Source organism: Vicia villosa, linkage group LG7 (assembly GCF_029867415.1).
Source record: "Vicia villosa cultivar HV-30 ecotype Madison, WI linkage group LG7, Vvil1.0, whole genome shotgun sequence".
Classification (NCBI taxonomy): domain Eukaryota; kingdom Viridiplantae; phylum Streptophyta; class Magnoliopsida; order Fabales; family Fabaceae; genus Vicia; species Vicia villosa.
The window spans coordinates 24888073-24906767 of record NC_081186.1 but is presented as its reverse complement, the minus strand read 5'-3'; the positions used below and the strand labels follow the sequence as shown (position 1 = coordinate 24906767).

General features: G+C 37.8%; 1 long non-coding RNA gene and 1 other non-coding gene across 2 annotated transcripts; one reads left to right on the top strand and one right to left on the bottom strand.

Annotated features, from left to right (window-relative positions):
* The first annotated feature begins 7342 nt into the window (after positions 1–7342).
* On the top strand, positions 7343–7449 carry LOC131621180 (small nucleolar RNA R71). Its single transcript, XR_009289507.1, has one exon. It is a non-coding gene; the product is annotated as a small nucleolar RNA R71 (small nucleolar RNA).
* A 1742-nt stretch (positions 7450–9191) lies between these two features.
* LOC131617042 (uncharacterized) lies at positions 9192–10310 on the bottom strand. The gene is made up of 3 exons (XR_009288402.1): positions 10053–10310; positions 9886–9968; positions 9192–9370 (listed from the first exon to the last, which is right to left on the bottom strand). It is a non-coding gene; the product is annotated as an uncharacterized LOC131617042 (long non-coding RNA).
* Positions 10311–18695: the final 8385 nt, after the last annotated feature.

The window sequence follows — 18695 nt, the reverse complement described above, 5'->3', positions numbered from 1 at the left end:
ATAAACACTCTCCAACTAGCGTCAGCCTTAATTCTGGGCTTTGTACAGAACACAAAATTTCCTTTAGTTAATTCCCAGTAAAGTCATCTCCTAGAGTCAATAAAATCAATTAAAAAAAGCCTCAAGCTTGGGCCTCATATAAGCCAGCTAAAGTCAAATCTTTCATATAGTAGATAGACATAGCTTATCTCTATAGAGAGATCTTTCTCCTATCTCACCATATTCAAACAAACATTACATTACATTTTAATTTTAATCGGTCTCCCATTTAGGATTTTGAAAGACATGCTCTGTCAGTAAACCCAGGCATGTGTAACTTTCCCTAATTTGGTTGAGTACCTTTCTTTCATTCAAGACGCAGTTAACTGGTATACTTGCACATGCACAAGTAAGGTCCCCCTCTTAAATGAAATGAATTCTGCTTTTCTGTCACTTTTTAATGTTTGTGGTGGAATAGTAGAAATACCTCTCTGTAAAGATGATTTCATGTCTCTTTACTATAAACAGAGATTTAATTCAAGCTTCACCCTTGAGCTTTAAGCAAGGCACTAAAAATAATTAATTTCCCTAATTATTTCTCTGAACTACAAAAAGCTCTGACTTCCTATAGGGATATGTAGGCATGAGGTTCACAAGGAATCTCAGCGAGCTAATAAAAAACCAAAAATAGTCTGTCTGTCTGTCTTTCTTTTAATTCAATTCAATTCCTTCTCCTAACACAAAGGATAAACTTTCCCAATCAATAAGCAACACACACAAACACATAGCCACAAAGAAGGTTCTTGTAGAGTACTACGGACATGTAGGGTGCTTAAAACCTTCCCTATGTATAACCGACCTCTCGGACTCCAGAATTTCTAGTCTAGGTGAATCCCCACACTTAGTAAACTCCTAGGGTTTATTTGAGATCTTTTTCCCCTTCCTCCTCATAGGATAATTAAAAAGTTCGTGTGTTATCGTAGGAAGAACTGAAACAAAATTCATCCCGCCACGGGCGCATTCTCCTTCCGAATTTCGCGTGAAGGGTCTAGCTTGCCGTCCTCCCTTGTGAAACTGGGAGGTAAAAAAAACAACACCATATATATATATATATATATATATATATATAAACAAGAAATCTCGTGAAACAGCGTAGATCTATCACCAACCCGGAGGACGTCCTGCAGGAAGGTCTGGACCATGTAACTCGGTCAACTGGCGTCGCATCTTTGCCACCTCGTGAGCTAGGTCATCTAACTCACCAGCAAAGGAGGCATCATTCAGCTCTAACTGAAGATGAAGATCGGCTACCTCACCGCGAAGCGTGGCTATCTCGGTGCGTATGGCGATCAGTAGAGTGCGGACGTCAGGTTCCTGCAAGTTGAGGTTGTTAGTGAAAATAGTAGTGTGTACAACCTCGGGTCCGGGTGTGTACTCAGGACTAGGGGTGTACTCTGGAGTCGAATCCTTTAGTGTGTACTCTAGAATCGGGTCCTCAGGGCCAGGGGTGTACTCAGAGATGGTGTCCTCGGGTGTAGAATAGGAAGTCTCGCCCCAACCCTCCAGAGAATAATTCCAGTTGGCAGGGTTGGACACACACGTCATCAGGGCGTCAGGAAGGGTAAAGGTGTAAACTGTCTGATCGTCTATGAGCAACCTATGCTGATAAGGATGGAAGGAGGCTCTCCTCATGAGCCCACGGTCCATACAGAAGTCTAGATCCAGAATGGTGTATCCACAGTAAGGAGTCAGCTGAAATAACATCCTGTCCAAGCCTAGAGCAGAAGCTATCTGTGTCTTATTCCCTCCGGAATGTATGAAACCTGCGGTGGATCTGGCGGTCTGGTCTAAGCTCTCTATCAGGAAACCTCCACTAGAGATGGGTCTGGACTGGCTAGCACGATATAGGTGGTCACCATAGCTCCTCCCAAAGAAAGTGTGGCAGAGAATCATCTCGAAGTACCGGAAAGCTGGGTTATGGATCTTCCTCGACAGCTGGGCAGAAGGGTCAAGGCTAGCTCCATAAGTAATATCCTGCAAAAACTTGTCAATATCTTTGCTCAGAAAGTAATTTAGTGGCATCTCAGTAACGGCAGTCAGTCCAGTTTGGAAACCAAGTAGATCCCCAAACTCCTTGATGGTTAGGGTGTACTCAGTGCCAAACATCGGGAAATTAATTCGTCCTCGGTCATCTCCTTCACCCACCCATTGGTTATAGTCTAAGGAGCTGAGGAACTCTAAAGTAAGGTTCCTGTAGGTCTTGTGGACATCGTCAGCATAACCATTCTAGCCAAGTTGGTTGCACAGATACCTGATACTTGGCTCAATCCCAAGTGCTCCCATGCAGCTCTGATCGGGGTACCTAGTGGGAAAATGCAGCTCTGATCGGGCTCTCTGCGCCTCATCCCTGAAAATCACAACCATATCGTTGAGGTAATTCATCCTGAAAATCAGATAACACGAGAAATTAGTTCAGATAATATATATAAGTACTAAAAACAAAAAACAAAAATAAAAGGGAAAATAAACCATGGGTTGCCTCCCATGCAGCGCTCGTTTAACGTCATTAGCTTGATGGTTAGATCTTACTTCATGTAGGTATCGGAGGGTCTATCAGAATATGACTAGAGTAATCAACGGGCTGATCGCCCCCTTTGTATAGCTTCAGTGTTTGTCCATTTACCATAAATGGGGTACATGAATCGTTCTTAATTTCTACTGCTCCTGACCGTAGAACTTTTGAAACTTCAAATGGACCTGTCAATCGTGAGCGAAGCTTACCAGGGAAGAGACGTAGTCTTGAATTGAATAGGAGGACTGGATCGCCAATGTTGAAGTTTTTCTTTATGATCTTCTTGGCATGCCATATCTTGGTTCTTTCCTTATAAATGATGGCATTCTCGTACGCATTTAAGTGGAGTTCTTCCAACTTATGGATATCCAGAATTCGTTTCTCCCCGGCCTTCAAGTAATCTAAGTTCAAGGTTTTAATTGCCCAATAGGCCTTATGTTCTAATTCAAAAGGTAAATGACAGGACTTTCCGTAGACCAATTGATAAGGGGTTGTTCTAATAGGGGTTTTATAGGCCGTTCGGTAGGCCCATAGAGCATCTCTGAGTTTTGCAAACCAATATTTTCTAGACAATGATACAGTTTTCTCTAAGATCTGCTTAATTTCCCTATTCGACACTTCCACTTGCCCACTGGTTTGCGGGTGATATGGCGTTGCTACTCTATGTTTTACTCCGTACTTACTTAGAAACTTGTCAAATATCCTAGATATAAAGTGTGATCCTCCATCACTTATGACTAACCTCGGGGTTCCAAACCTAGGGAAAATGATATTCTTGAGTAGTTTGACAACCACCTTGGTATCGTTTGTGGGCGATGCAACAGCTTCGATTCACTTTGAGGCATAGTCAACAGCTACTAGGATGTACTTGTTACCCATTGAGGAAGGGAAAGGTCCCATGAAATCAATACCCCAAACATCGAATAATTATACTTCTTGGATGTTACTCAAAGGCATTTCGTCACGTCTTGAGATGTTCCCAGTGCATTGGCATCAGTCACATCTTGAAATGTAAGTGTGGACATCGCGCCAAACTGTAGGCCAATAAAGACCAGCTTGGAAGATCTTAGCGCATGTCTTAGACGTGCTTGCATGTCCACCATAAGGTGCAGCTTGGCAGTGTTCAATGACTTTACCTACTTCTTCTTCTGGAACACATCGTCTGAAGATATTATCTATTCCTCTTTTAAAAAGGAGGGGTTTGTCCCAGAATAAGTGTTTAACATCGCTGAAAAACTTCTTCTGTTGGTAACTTAGGTCAGGGGGTATGATATCAGCGGCCAGATAGTTTATAATATCTGCATACCATGGTGCGCTACTCAAGGTTGAGATCTCCTCAAAGGTTTCTTTTCCAAGGGTATGTAGGGTATCATTCTCAATAGTATTCATCCCAGCTACCAGTCTTTCATAGGTGGAGTGATCATCTATAGGTATTAGTTCGGGTTTAAGATGTTCTAACCTAGAGAGGTGGTCAGCTACTTAGTTTTCTGTTCCCTTTTTATCTTTAATATCAAGGTCAAATTCTTGGAGTAGGAGAACCCATCTGAGCAATCTAGGCTTAGCATCCTTCTAACTTAACAGGTATCGGATTGCAGCATGGTCAGTGTATACTATTATCTTGGCTCCTACTAAATAGGACCAGAACTTATCGATAGCAAACACAACGACTAGCAATTCCTTTTATGTGGTTGTATAATTAAGCTGGGCAGCGTCTAGGGTTCTACTAGCATAGTAGATGACATGGAGTTTCTTATCTTTTCTTTGCCCTAATACGGCTCCTACAGCGAAATCGCTTGCATCACACATGATTTCAAAGGGTTGCGTTCAATCAGGGGGTTGTATGATGGGTGCTGAAATCAGTGCTTGCTTTAAAACTTCAAAGGCCTTAAGACATTTTTGATCAAATTCAAACTCGACATCTTTCATCAACAGGTTTGTTAAGGGTTTAGTTATTCCAGAAAAATTCTTGATGAAGCGTCGGTAGAATCCAGCGTGACCTAGAAAACTTCTTACTTCCCTAACTGTCTTAGGTGGGTTTAGGTTTTCTATCACTTCTATCTTGGCCTTGTCAACTTCTATGCCTCTCTCGGAGATGATGTGTCCTAAAACTATCCCTTCGTTCACCATGAAATGACACTTCTCCTAATTCAGCACAAGATTTACTTCCACACATCTTTCTAAGATTTTCTCTAGATTCGACAGGAAGTTATTAAATTCAAATCCGCACACCGAAAAATCATCCATAAATACCTCCATAATTCCATCGAGATAGTCAGCGAAAATCGACATCATACAGCGTTGGAAAGTGGCTGGCGCATTACAGAGCCCAAAGGGCATTCGTCTGTAAGCGAATGTTCCATAAGGGCAAGTAAGTGTAGTTTTCTCTTGATCCTCAGGGTGAATAGGGATTTGGAAAAATCCAGAGTATCCATCAAGATAACAGAAATACGAGTATCTAGCTAGACGCTCAAGCATCTGATCTATAAATGGAAGAGGGAAATGGTCTTTCCTAGTCGCCTTGTTCAGTTTTCTGTAATCTATACACATGCGCCATCCTCCTTCGTTCCTCTTTGCTACATGCTCACCTTTCTCATTTTCCACAACAGTGATACCTCCTTTCTTTGGTACCACATGGACGGGGCTTACCCACTCACTATCTGAAATATGGTAAATGATGCCTGCTTCTAACAACTTAAGGACCTCTTTCTTTACTACATCACTCATGATAGGGTTTATTCTTCTCTGATGCTCTCTTGAGGTTTTCGAATTTTCCTCTAGCAGAATCTGATGCATGCATACGGACGGACTTATTCCTTTTAAATCAGAGACTTTGTATCCTAAAGCTGAGGGATATCTTCGCAAGGTATCTAAGAGTTGGTTTGTTTCGGTTTGGATCAGGGTAGCGCTTATTATGACAGGTCGATTCATCTCCTCATCCAAAAACTCATATCTTAGATTCTTGGGTAGTTCTTTAAGTTCTATGGTAGGCTTCTTGGTGCACGGCATAGGGTCAGGGGTAAGTGCTAAGCATTCTAAAAGGTTTTCGTCAATGTAAGGTTCCATACTCTTGAATCTGTCATCCTCTAAAATGGGGGTAGAAGGTAATCTGATTAAGGAATCGTTGAGCTCATGTACGCACTCATCGATGACGTCGATGGCATAACACGCATCTCCGATCACTGGTGCCATTGGGAATTTTGATAGAATGAACTCGATCTTTTCATCTCCTACCTCAAAAGTAAGCTTCCCTTTCTTAACATCTATTATAGCTCCGGCGATCGATAAGAATGGTCTTCCTAGAAGGATTGGGATGTCATCATCTTCTTTGATATCCATAACTACGAAATCGGTCAGAATGTATAACTGACCAATCTTGACATGTATGTCTTCCAGAATACCCATGGGGTATTTAACGGATCTATCAACTAGTTGTAACGACATCTTAGTAGGTTGAAGCTCTCCTAGTTTTTACCTCTTACAGACAGCCAAGGGCATCAGACTTATGCTCGCTCCTAGGTCTAAAAATGCTTTGTCTATCATATGATTTCCTAGGACGCAAGGGATGGAGAAACTTCCAGGATCTTTGTCTTTCTTGGCAAGTTTATTCTCGGATATGGAATGACATTCTAAAGGTTTGGGATCGTCGAGTCGTCGTTTGTTGGACAAAATATCCTTCAAGAACTTAGCATATGATGGTATCTGGGTTATTGCTTCGGTAAAAGGGATTTCTACGTGGAGTTTCTCTATTAACTTAATGAACTTTTGGAATTGGTTTTCCATTTTGGTGTTTTTCAATCTTTGTGGAAATGGGATGGGTGGTTTGTAAGGTTATGGTGTGCGATTTTCTACCTCTGGTTTTGATTTCTTTTCGGGTTTCTCTGGCTCCTCTTCCTGGTCTTTAGGTTCAGCTTCTTCCTTAGGTTTTTCCGATGAGCTTAGGTTAGGATTTTTAGGTCCTTCGTAAGCGGTTCCACTTCTTAGGGTGATAGAATTTGCTGTTCCTTTGGGATTAGGTTGGGTTTGTCCAGGGAATTATCCTCCAGGTACAACTTGTGCAGAGGTAGTTTGAGCTACTTGTGAAATCTGGGTTTCAAGCATTTTGGTGTGGGTCATCATCTGGTCAAACTTGGTTTCCAGTTGAGTAACTAACTCGTTTGTGTGAATGTGTTGGTTCATAAACTCCTTATTTTGCTGAGTTTGACTTTGGATAAAGGTGTTTATGGATTCTTTAAGGTTAGGTCTTGGTGGCACAACTTGCATAGGTTGGTTCTATTTTGTGTTTGGAATCCTTGGGGTCTCGAAGATCCGGAATTTTGGATAGGATTTTTGTTCTTGTAGGAGAAATTCGGGTGATTCCACCATCCATGATTGTATGTGTTCGAGAAAGGATTTCCTTGGGTATAGTTAACTTGGTCTGAGCCAGAATCGTTCAAAAGGTTACAATCAACGGTTTGATGTCCCTGAATTCCACAGAGCTTGCACTCCGATTGGATTGCTGCCACTGTGGCAGGGTTTTGAGACATGTTTTCGACTTTCAAGGCCAGAGCGTCCATCTTAGCATTCATCATGTCCATGCAACTTATGTCATGCTTTCCTTAATGGCTCTCCTTTTTCTCTACCTTTGCTCGTTTTATCCCCCATTAGGCATGGTTTTGGGCCATGTCCTCTATCAGGGCACAAGCGTCGGGATAAGGTTTGTTCATTAACGCTCCGCCAGCGGCAGCAAAAATAGACATTTTCTTGTTGTAATGGAGTCCATTATAAAATGTGTGTATGATTAACCATTGCTCTAGGCCATGGTGCGGACAGGCTCTCAAAAGTTCTTTATATCTTTCCCAGGCATCAAAGAGTGATTCGCCCGGGTTTTAAGTGAAACTGGTGATCAGGTTCCTAAGGACAACGGTCTTACTCGGTGGGAAATATGTGGCAAGAAAGGCTCTCCTAAGGTCTTCCCAAGTTGTTATTGAGTTGGGTGGAAGGGCGTCTAACCAGTCATGGGCTTTACCTCTAAGGGAGAAAGGAAACAATCTTAAGCGGATGGCTTCAAGTGTGGCTCCATTTGCCTTAAGGGTGTCGGCTAACTGGATAAACACTTTTAGGTGTTGAATCGGGTTCTCTGTAGTGAGACCAGCGAATTGGTTTTGTTGAACTAGTTGAAGTAATGAGGGCTTAAGTTCGAAATTATTGGTTGTTATAGTGGGGTTTACGATACTGGAATTGGGCTCCTCATTAGATGGTTGAGCAAACTCTTTAAGCGGTCTTTGGTTACGGTCTTCAGCCATAGCTTTCCTTAATTTAAGGATAAACAGACGTGCTCGGGCGTAACGTTCATGTTCCACTAAAGGGTTTAATAGGTTATCGGTGCTACGGTTTCTACGCATCTACCGGCTAGAATAGCCTTAGTCTAAACGGGATAACAATAGGGTACGAAATTTGACGAAGTTGGTCCCTGGCAACGGCGCCAAAAACTTGATGGGTCTGTAACGTATAGCCTAAATATAGTACTGCAAGTGCACAACCTATGGAAGTAATATATAAGATTATCGAACCACAGAGACCAATTGTCAATCTATCGACACTATTGTTAAGATGCTTATCTAAGGTGAACAGTAATATTGTTGTGAGTGCAACAAGGTGAGTGCGCAAAGTGAATAACAGATTAGAGCGATAGGTTGGAATATAAATCATGAAACCAGACTATGTTCTAGACATGCATCAGTGAAACGACTCATGGGGAAGTATTCTCTATTTGTAGCAAAGAATCAATTTAACAGGAACTTGTAGCTTTTGGCTACTAAGAACCAAATTTACTCTTTAATTTAACTTCCTTTATTGTCACATATAAAGGCCGCCTTCCGCGTTAAAGCAGTAAATCTATTTTTAAGAAATTGATAGTTTTGACTTAACAGAAAAGTGATTTTACTTGGAAAGATTAACTTAAAGAGACTCTTGGCTTTTGACCAAGAGTCGGATTTCAAACCTACAAACCCGTCCGAAAATAGTTTCAAAATCATTTTCTAAAAATGTTAATGATTCCTATTTAACCAACCAAATCGCTTTTGTTTCTTTTGCTTGGTTAAATAATAATCAAGTCTATCTTTGATATGGACGGCTTTCGATCTTACCCAATAAACATTTTAAAGCATAATTTGACTCAATTTAAAAGTAAAACATCCCCAGAGTATTTTCACTAATACTACAATTAGAACACAGGCATGATCACAATCATTACATTCAAACCTTTATGGTTTATACAGACATAGTAATTGTAAGTCTATAACACATGTAGACTATGGTAAGTGCGTTTAGAGTCTATAAAACTAGAGCTGTCAAAACGGGCTACCCGGCCCGTGACGGGCTGGCCCATGACGGGCTCGGGCTTTGTGCGGGCCGGGCTAAAAGGCCCGATTTATAAACGGGCCACAATTTGGTTGACCAAGCCCGGCCCTTTACGGGCTACGGTTTTTCGGGCCAGCCCGGTTTATATTTAAATTTATATTTTTAAAATTAAAAAGTGATTTTAAAAAAAAAATGACATGATACCATAATATACACCATACTTTGATTGTATCATATCAATCATAAATTTAGACAAAGTGAACCACATTATATTACTTTTGCAGTAATAATGTATGTGTTTCATAATAAATATTTAGATCCACATTAACATAGTATCAATTAATACATTTAAAAAGGAAATTAAATTTTCTAACTCCAAAGAAGTTCCATCCAGCATTACTAAACAAAAATAACATCAATTGCATTACTAAACAAAAATAACATCAGTTACATTAGCTGCTCCATTAGTTTCCAATTCTCCTGCATGAAAAGTCATTAAGTCAGTAATATAGTACTTGGTTGAGATTTTTGCATGCTTGAAACTAAATTAGCTGCATTAGTTTCTAATTTTCCTGCATGACTTTACTAAGTGAAAATAAAATGGTAAAAAACATTTATTATGGTATATGAATAAATGCAATTTAAGGATGCTTTTATAGGTTTCAATCACGTACCGAAATTACCTTAGAATAAATTCTCCCAATAGAAGATACCTTCCCTTACTATTCTCTTAACTATATCATTCTTAATGATCTAATATAACATTTTCATATTTACAACACCAATCTTATTTTCTTGAGAAAATGTATTTTGGCTAAAGAAGGATCCTAGCATCTTTTTCAGTGTATGTTTGGCTTTAGTTTCAAGCACCCAAAATTGAAAATAACAGTAATATATAATATATCACAAGTAGTAGTCATAATACATTATACATTAACAGTATGGTGAAAATTTAAAGTATACTAGTAAACTAACTTTGAATTTGATAAACATACATTTGTTCACTATCATTGATTTGGTCCTTCTGAACTAATGACTTCTTTCTTATCTTCATCTTCATCATTGTCACTGTCATATTCTACAAAGAATAACATATCATATAATTTAGCTAGTGTCTCATTCTAAAATCAATAAGTCGTTATCCTGAAATTAAATTTCATACCTACAAAACCATGCAACCAACTACGTGAGCACATGAGAGCTTGAACCGTGTCATCTTTCAAAGAGCTTCTATACTTGTTCAAAACTCTAGCACCAATGCTAAAAGCAGATTCCGATGCCACAGTGGTTATTGGAATGCTTAATATATCACAAGCCATTTTTGCAAGATCGGGACATCTTCGACTTCTCTCCTTCCAAAAAGCTAATATATCAAAACCACATATTGGCGGAAGCCTTTGCTCGGCTAAATAATCATCAAGATCAGATGTTCCCGCAACATTAATTGTTTGACTTTCGTACTCTTCAATCTCCTACCACAAATGAAAATAAATAAATTAAAAATTATTTAAACTTAAAGTATGGTATGAAACTATGAAAGTTAGATAAAATAAACTTACTTCACATACATACAGTGACTGAGGCATCTTTGAGTTTCTTCCTCCATATGAAGAATGTGTTTGGTGTGAATGTCTTGCATTAGAAGAATGACTACCATTTTTAACATACTCTTCATACAACCTAGACAACTTATTCTTGACATTCTCCAACTTCTCTTTAGCTTCTAATAGATCAATTTTTTGATATGCAAATGTCAAGAAATTGAGCTTCTTGGTTGGATCTAGTATAGCCCCAAAGGCTAATACTGTACTATATTCACTCCAATACTTGTCGAATTTCTCTCTTATTTTTATAGTCATACTCTTGATCACAGAATCTTCACTTTTCAAATTTGACTTCAAAAGGCATTCTATCTTCCATATTTCTCTTATATACAAATTTGATGTTGGGTGGGAAGATCCGGATATCAAATTTGTAATATTGTAAAACGGCTTCAAAAATTCACACATTACTTTTGCTCTACTCCATTCAACAGTAGTCGGACACAATTTGTAATTTGGATCGCACAAACTTAAGCTATGGAACGCACGCTGATAATTTATAGCACTTTCAAGCATGATGTAAGTTGAGTTCCATCTAGTGGGGGTATCCGTCCTCAATCCAATTGATGTATCAATTCCATCAACATTGTTAACACAATGAAAAAACTGAATTGTTCTACTTTCTGATGCCCTCACATAATTCACACTTTGTCTAATTTTATGCAATGCATCACTTGCTACCTTCAATCCATCTTGAACAATTAAGTTCAAAACATGTGCACAACATCTAATATGAAAGTACTCTCCATTAAGCAACAAGCTACTTGACAATCCTAGGTGCTCTTTCAAATAATTTTGCATGTTATCATTTGCTGAGGCATTATCTAAAGTGAGAGAAAAAACTTTTCTTTCTATGCCCCATTCTCGTAAGAGTTCCATCACCTTCAATGCTAGTTGGGGTCCTGAATGTGGGGGTTTCAAATGAGCAAATGCAAGAATTTTACTATTCAGCTTCCAATTCACATCAACAAAATGAGCAGTTAAAGAAATATAGCCATGATTTGTGCATGAAGTCCAACAATCAGAGGTGAGACAAATTCTTCTTGAAATTTGGGCCAATTGCGACTTTAACCTTTCTTTCTCAACCTTATATATTTCCATTACATCAGCTTTAATGGTATTTCTAGAAATCCACTTACACTCCTCATTCAAGAATTTTTGATATTTTCTAAAGACCTCCCACTCAACCATATTAATTGGTGCTCCATGTCTAATTATCATTTCAGCTATAATTTCTCGATTAACCTTTTGATCAAACTTTTTTCTTTTCAATCTTCCTTCCATATCAAGAAGCATATCACCCACATCACCATGTTTCTCAACAAGAAATTTACAAGAATCAACATGACGAATTAAATGAGTGGTTCCACCGGTAGCTTTGCAACCCAAAATAGAACCACAACCTTTACACTGACACTTTTCTTTTCCATCAGTACCGATACCGATCTTTACCAGGTGATTCCATACATCAGATGTTAATGCCCTCTTCTTCTTTTCCTTTGATGTCTTAATGTCATCCGATGGATTTTTCACTTGAGGATGATTAACTTGAAGTGGAGGAGTTTCTAAAATTTGAAGTTCATCATCATCTAGCATTACACTTTTTCCAGCACCATAAATATTCATATTGAGACACTAAAGAAAAAAAAGCACATTATTATTAAAAAGAGAAAAGAAAGTGGTGAAAAGTTCATTTACATATATAAATGTCACGTTAAGTATCTAATTCAATGGCAACAGTAAGTAGTAACCAATTTGAACAAACATCCTTAAAGAAATAACATATTTAAGCAAATTCATTTTCCATGTACCAGCAAATGCTTTTTACAATTCAATGGAAACAACAAGTATTAACCAATTTGAACAAACATCCTTAAGCAACAACATATATTAGCAAATTCGTTTTCTATGTACCAGGCCCAACAATTTCATTTTACAGAAACAAATTCATTTTCATTTTCTATGTATCAGCAAGTTCCGTTTTCAGACACAAATACCTTTTCTACTGTATTAGCAAAATATCTCAAACACAACCCAAACAATCCAAATAAAAGATAAACATTGTTCAGAACACAAATTCACATATAACATAATATTCATTACCTTAAGAAGTTTGTTAGCTTCAAGATTGACACTGTGAAAGAAATAACAAGATTGAAGGTATCGGTGCGGTGCGGTGTAAAGTTGTGTTAGCTTCAAGAATATCAATGAAATCAGTAACAAGATTGAGGTATTTGTGCAGTGCAGTATGAAATCAATGAGGGTGCATCATCGTTGCCGTGTTGGTTGGTGCGGCCGCACAATGGTTAGGGTTAGAAATAATGTTTTTTTTATACTGTATGATGTATCATGTAATGGATTGGGCTTTTTTAAGTCTTTAACGTATATGTCTTACTGAAAGTTATTAACTCATTATTTATAAAAAACTTGGACAGCTTTAACACAATTTTTTTTTAGAATTTTTTTCTTTTTTAATTTTAATAAAATAAACGGGCTAGCCGTAACCCGGTCGGGCTAGCCCGGTTAGAGTTCGGGCTTCAACGGGTCGGGCTAAAAAAGCCCGGATGATAAACGGGCCCTATTTTTCTTGTCCAAGCCCTTCATTTTTTCGGGCTTTTCGGCCCGGCCCGGTAGGCCCGGCCCGTTTTGCCAGCTCTATATAAAACGGGTAGACTATGGTAAGTGCGTTTAGAGTCTATAAAACGTGTAGACTATGGTAAGTGCGTTTAGAGTCTATAAAACGTGTAGACTATGGCAAGAGCAAGAAAATAAATAAACCAAGTAAATTGAACCTTACTCCGATCGGAGATTGAATCTTGATACAAAGTGAAGGCTGGTATGATAAACTTCAACCAAAGTACTCCAAAACTCGATTACACCTCAATCTACACCGTAGTAACTCCCCGATGTGAAGAGGTTACTACTTTACAGATACTGATGGTATATGGCTTAGGTTTGTACTAAGCTTGGATAAAAAACAAAAATGAAAAACTAACTATTTATATAGTGGATCTTGGATCAGCGTAAAGACAGAAGTGCCCATCAACTCCTTTTGGACGGGAGTCTAATTGTGAAGGCCGCGGGCGCGGTGAGGAGTAACGGGCATGATCGTGTGATCGTGGCAGTTGGCTCCATCATGAAGTGGGCCACGTCATCGCGTCCCCTATAGCCGGCGTGGTGCAGAACTCCATAAGCACAATTCTTTGTGAAAAACCCTATTTTCTTGGCATTTTGGCTCGTTTCTTCACTAGAGGCTTCGAAAGGTCAAGAATCCTGAAAACAAAGTGTCATACCCTAATTTTGACCCCCCTGAGATGTCATACCTCCAAACTTTTCATCAAGTTAAAACAAATGCTCAGAGCAGTCACTTATTCCCTTGGTACTTAGTCGAGGATGATCAATGACAAAGGAGCTCAAGCAAAGGATCAATCAATAGAAGGATTAGTCTCCAATACAATCATAGGACTCAAAAGCTTCATTTTATTCATCTATGATTGATTAGACACCAGTCATCTGGACTCAGGTTTGCTTAGTTCACCAATCTAGGGTTTTGAGCCCATCAAGGACTAAAATCAGGGATCACATTTGGGAAACCCTAGAAAGCCCCAGAGCATCACTCAAAGGCTTCAATCATCTTCAAATGATCCATATGACAATATCCATAAGGCAGTACACTTCAATTCAAGATCTACAGTCATCAATTTCATCTGGTCGACAATTAGGGTTTTTGACCTAATTCACCAAGATAGTTGACTTTTAATCAGGACATGGATCCAAAACTCAAAACATGACTCAAGAACTTCTATTACCTCAATATAATCCATTCACATCATTAATTTGAGGAGAAGAGTTTGATTCATCACAAAAGTCCAAGATTTCACTTCATCTAGAAAAAGTCAACCGTATAAAATTACCTTTGACTTTTAGGATTTTTGGCCAAACCATGACTTTTTAAGATCAATATCATCAATATATGAATATTAAAGTCAATTGGCAAAAGAAATTCAAGAAAATTCATCATGGATCAAAAAGTCAGGAATTAGGGTTTTTGAGGGTATTTTGGGAACTCAAAATTTTGCTTACACACTCAAAAATCTCCCAAAATGAAAGTTGTAGATCTTGCAGAATAAAACAACATCTTACAATACAACTTTTTTCAAGAAATCAATCATTTAAGAGATTTGGGATTTGGAAGTCATAAGTATGAAAAACTTAGAAAAATTCTAAGTGTTTTTTGACCTAGTTTTCTTCCAACTTTAGGCCCATTTTTCCCAAATTTCCCAAATGATTTTGAAGAAACTCCAAACTAATGAATTGAAGTACATGTTAAGTTCTTTCCAAATTATGTTCAACCTTCTCCAAATTCATTTTGAGCTAGGATTTATGATGGCTCAAAGTTGGGCTCATGAAGTGAAATTATAGGTCATGCCCAAGTTTGAAACTTGCAATTTTATGCAATTTCCTACACTAATTGATGCCTCTAAACTTCAGAAACATCATAGAGGATAGGAGAGGATCAAATGCATCATTGAAAAGAGATTGAAGAATATTCAAAAATTCAATGCCATGTGATTAAGTAATCATTACAAAATGGAATATTGGTGAATCATCAAGGAATCTTCTTCTAGGCCAATTAGAACTCTCCTCTGCATCAGAATTGTCGCCTAGGATCATACAAGATCAATGGTTGGGGGAGCTAGCTCGAAAATCCATCATTGCATATGTGATATTTTCAAACTTTCTTCATGGCTAAGAAACTAAGTTAACCTCATTAAGCAAATTTACTATCACCAATTGCTCTGAGCCTTTTGCCTATAAATACAAGTGCATACCTCAGTAATTAAACACACCAAAGCAACAGAATTCTTGCTTTCTCTCTTCTCTCTTCATACTTAGGTTTTTCAAAGGTTCTTTGGCAAGAAGACTCAGATTCTTCAAACCAAAGCTCTTCCTTTGAAAGTAAGTATTCATACACATCAAAGGAGGTATTTAGAGGTGATCCAAGCAACTGGAACAGCTCTGTACATGGAGAATCATCATCTTCACCTCTCACTTGGAGCCATATCAGTTGGGGTCGAGCAAGGAGTTCTGGGGAGTTTCAACCCAAGCTAAGCATCTCAACACCTTCCTAAGGGATCATTGAAGCTATATGGATCATTGCAACAACTCTGTAGCACACTTTGATCAGAGCTCAATCTCCATTATTGAGGTAAGTTTTATGGACTTCAAAATCCATAATTCACGCATGATAAATTATAAATGAAGCTACCAGTTGGTTTCTGCACCTTTAAGGATCATTAACCCTCAATCAATTGCATCATATCATGCATATAGAGTATTTCATGTTAAATTTCAGTTTTAGGGTTCTTAGTGTTCATGCTTGCGAATTTTAAGTTACACTTAGACTAAATGAAATTAAAGGATACCATCATGATCCTGGTTCAAAAATAAGCGAAATCCATCTTTACATCTTTGGATTTGGTTGAGAATTGAGGGAGATAGGATTTCCAGAAATTGAAATCGTGAGGTTGAAGATGAAGATGCTTTGCGCGTGTTTTTTTTTGAATTTCAGAGGCAAGTTTAAAATATAATCATATGGAAGCGTGTTTTAAACGACTAAATCGTTCAGCTCACTTGGTTACATGCGCCTCTCACTCTCTCTTGCCCAAGGTCTGGGTTCGAACCCCCCTCAGACCTTTTGTTTTGCTTGTTTTATTTTTAGTTCATTTATGCACTTGTTTTCAAATAAAGTAAACTAAATGTGTTTGTCTAACAAGCTGCGCGCGTAGCCCAGATGGTGAGATTTTTGGGTAGCAACTTAGAGGGCGTGAGTTCAAGCCCTTTAGGTGACAAAACCTTATTTTTTACCACTTTTCCATTTCAATTTCTTTACAACTTTAACTAATTATTTCACCTATCAAATTAAAATATTTTTGCTTCATTTTTAACACACTTCTCATTTAATTTATCTATTTTGAGGATATACCAAAAAATCATAAAAAATATATTACTTTAGTATATTTTAATTAGGTTAAAAATCACATATTTTAAGTATGTTTTAATACCTTAAAAAATATAATTTTCACTTGATTTTCAAAACCAAATCTCTTGTAAATATTTTTGTGATAAAACCCTAATCATTTAGGTCTTAGTCTGGATTAGACTTTGTCATTATCCTAATTAAGTTGACTGTTGTCAAGAATTTAAACTGTTTTCATATCTCTGATCAATCAGACGATTGAGGTTTTTCAGACTACAAAATCTTGTATCATTGCAAATCATTTTCAACTGTTTCTCATAAAACAGTAAATAAATCTTTGGGCCTCTAATAGAGTGTAAGTCCCATTTTTTCTTCTTTTCATAGTTTGTTTTCTAAAAACCGTATTTACAAAATCTTCTTTCTATTTTCAAAACATTCTTCTGGTATTTGAAGGGCATTATTCCCGGTGAAACTCTTCAGATACCTATGTGACCTATGTCCATCTTCACTTCTTCTGTTTTCAAAAAAACCTTTAACTGTTTATAATAAATATTCAACTGTTATCATTAAACAACAAAATTACTTGTAAGGCTTTGTACATACATCCTCAAAGGCCTCATTTCCATCCAGGTTAGGCTTTATAGCTTTCAATTTACAGTCTTTATTTAAATTACTGTCAAATATAAATTGTTTATATATTGTTTAGAACTACGTCTGAGTGTAAACCCTAGGACATTTAAACCATATATATATTATAGGGCTATGACCTAGGATTGAGAATGTCTTCCCGGTGAAGGCTCTTTCCTAATTAGAAATCTGCAGTTCAAACCCTCAAGACGAATTATTCCTGGTGAAACATCTTGAAAAAGCCTTAGAACCCAAAATAGGACACATCCACCTAAGAGGAATTATTCCCGGTGAAACCTCTTACCCATTTGCTTAGAGCCAAAATAACTTCAAAACCACATAGCTTTCTCTTGTGCTATAACAAGGACCCTCGATGACCCTCGATTAGCCTCCTCTTGGGCTTTGTACAAGGACCCACAGGCTTCTTAAAAGCATTCCCAGCTTCCTCTTGAGCTTGTATACAAGGACCCATCAGGTTTCTTATAAACATAGGAATAGGTCTTTAGTCACCTTTTAGCCTATCCTGGTGAGTTTCTTCCATTCTTTAAAACAGACTTTAAACAAGCTAAGAATGTATCAATCTCATATTGAGTACCCCTTTTGGAATGAGAGACATGGACAGTCTATGTCACCCTTATCTTCATTAATCTTTCTTAGCAGAGTATAGGATCCATAGTTGTTTATTCTTAGTCAATGTCAGCCTTAATCTTGGGCTTTAAACAAGAAGTCTCAAATAGATAATCTTTCTGCTAAAAAATCCTCGGAAAGGGTTAGCCTCTATTCATTCCTTCATTTTTACAAAAACTCCTGTAAAGGGTCAGCCTCCAAAATCACTCCTTTAAATCCAAATTCCCTGGAAAGGGTTAGCTTCCAAGATTTAAACTTTCAAAAGATAAAATTCTCCAGCAAAATAAAACTAGCTAAAGAGTCAGCCACAACCTTGGGCTTTGTACAAGGCAGATAATAGAGTCTCCCCAGTGAGTTCTTCATCTCTAAGTAGCCACAACCTTGGGCTTCGTACAAGGCAAATCAACCACATTTCTTTTATCAAAGATTCCCAACCTTTAGGATCTTTTCCTCATAGAGTCATCCATGTTCAGTTTCTTTAAGAGTCAGCCACAACCTTGGGCTTTGTACAAGGCAGAAAAATTATAACTCCCATAGCAAAAGTCCGCCACAACCTTGGGCTTTGTACAAGGCAGAAGATAATATACTCCCTAAGTAGAGTCAGTATATATATATATATATATATATATATATATATATATATATATATATATATATATATTCCACAATTAAGTGTCAACCTCAATTCTGGGCTTTGTACAGAACACCAGATTTCTTCAGTTAATTACCAGCAGAGTTATTTCCCCGAGTGAATAAAAAACAATCAAAAAGCCTCAAGCTTGGGCCTCATACAAGCCAGATAAAAACAAATCTTTCAAACAATAGATAGACATAGCTCATCTTCATAGGTAGGTATATCTCCTATCTCACCACATTCAAACAAATATTTCAATTTCAATTTCAATTTCAATCATTCTCCCATTTAGGACTTTGAAAGGCATGCTCTGAGGCAAACAAACCCAGACTTGTA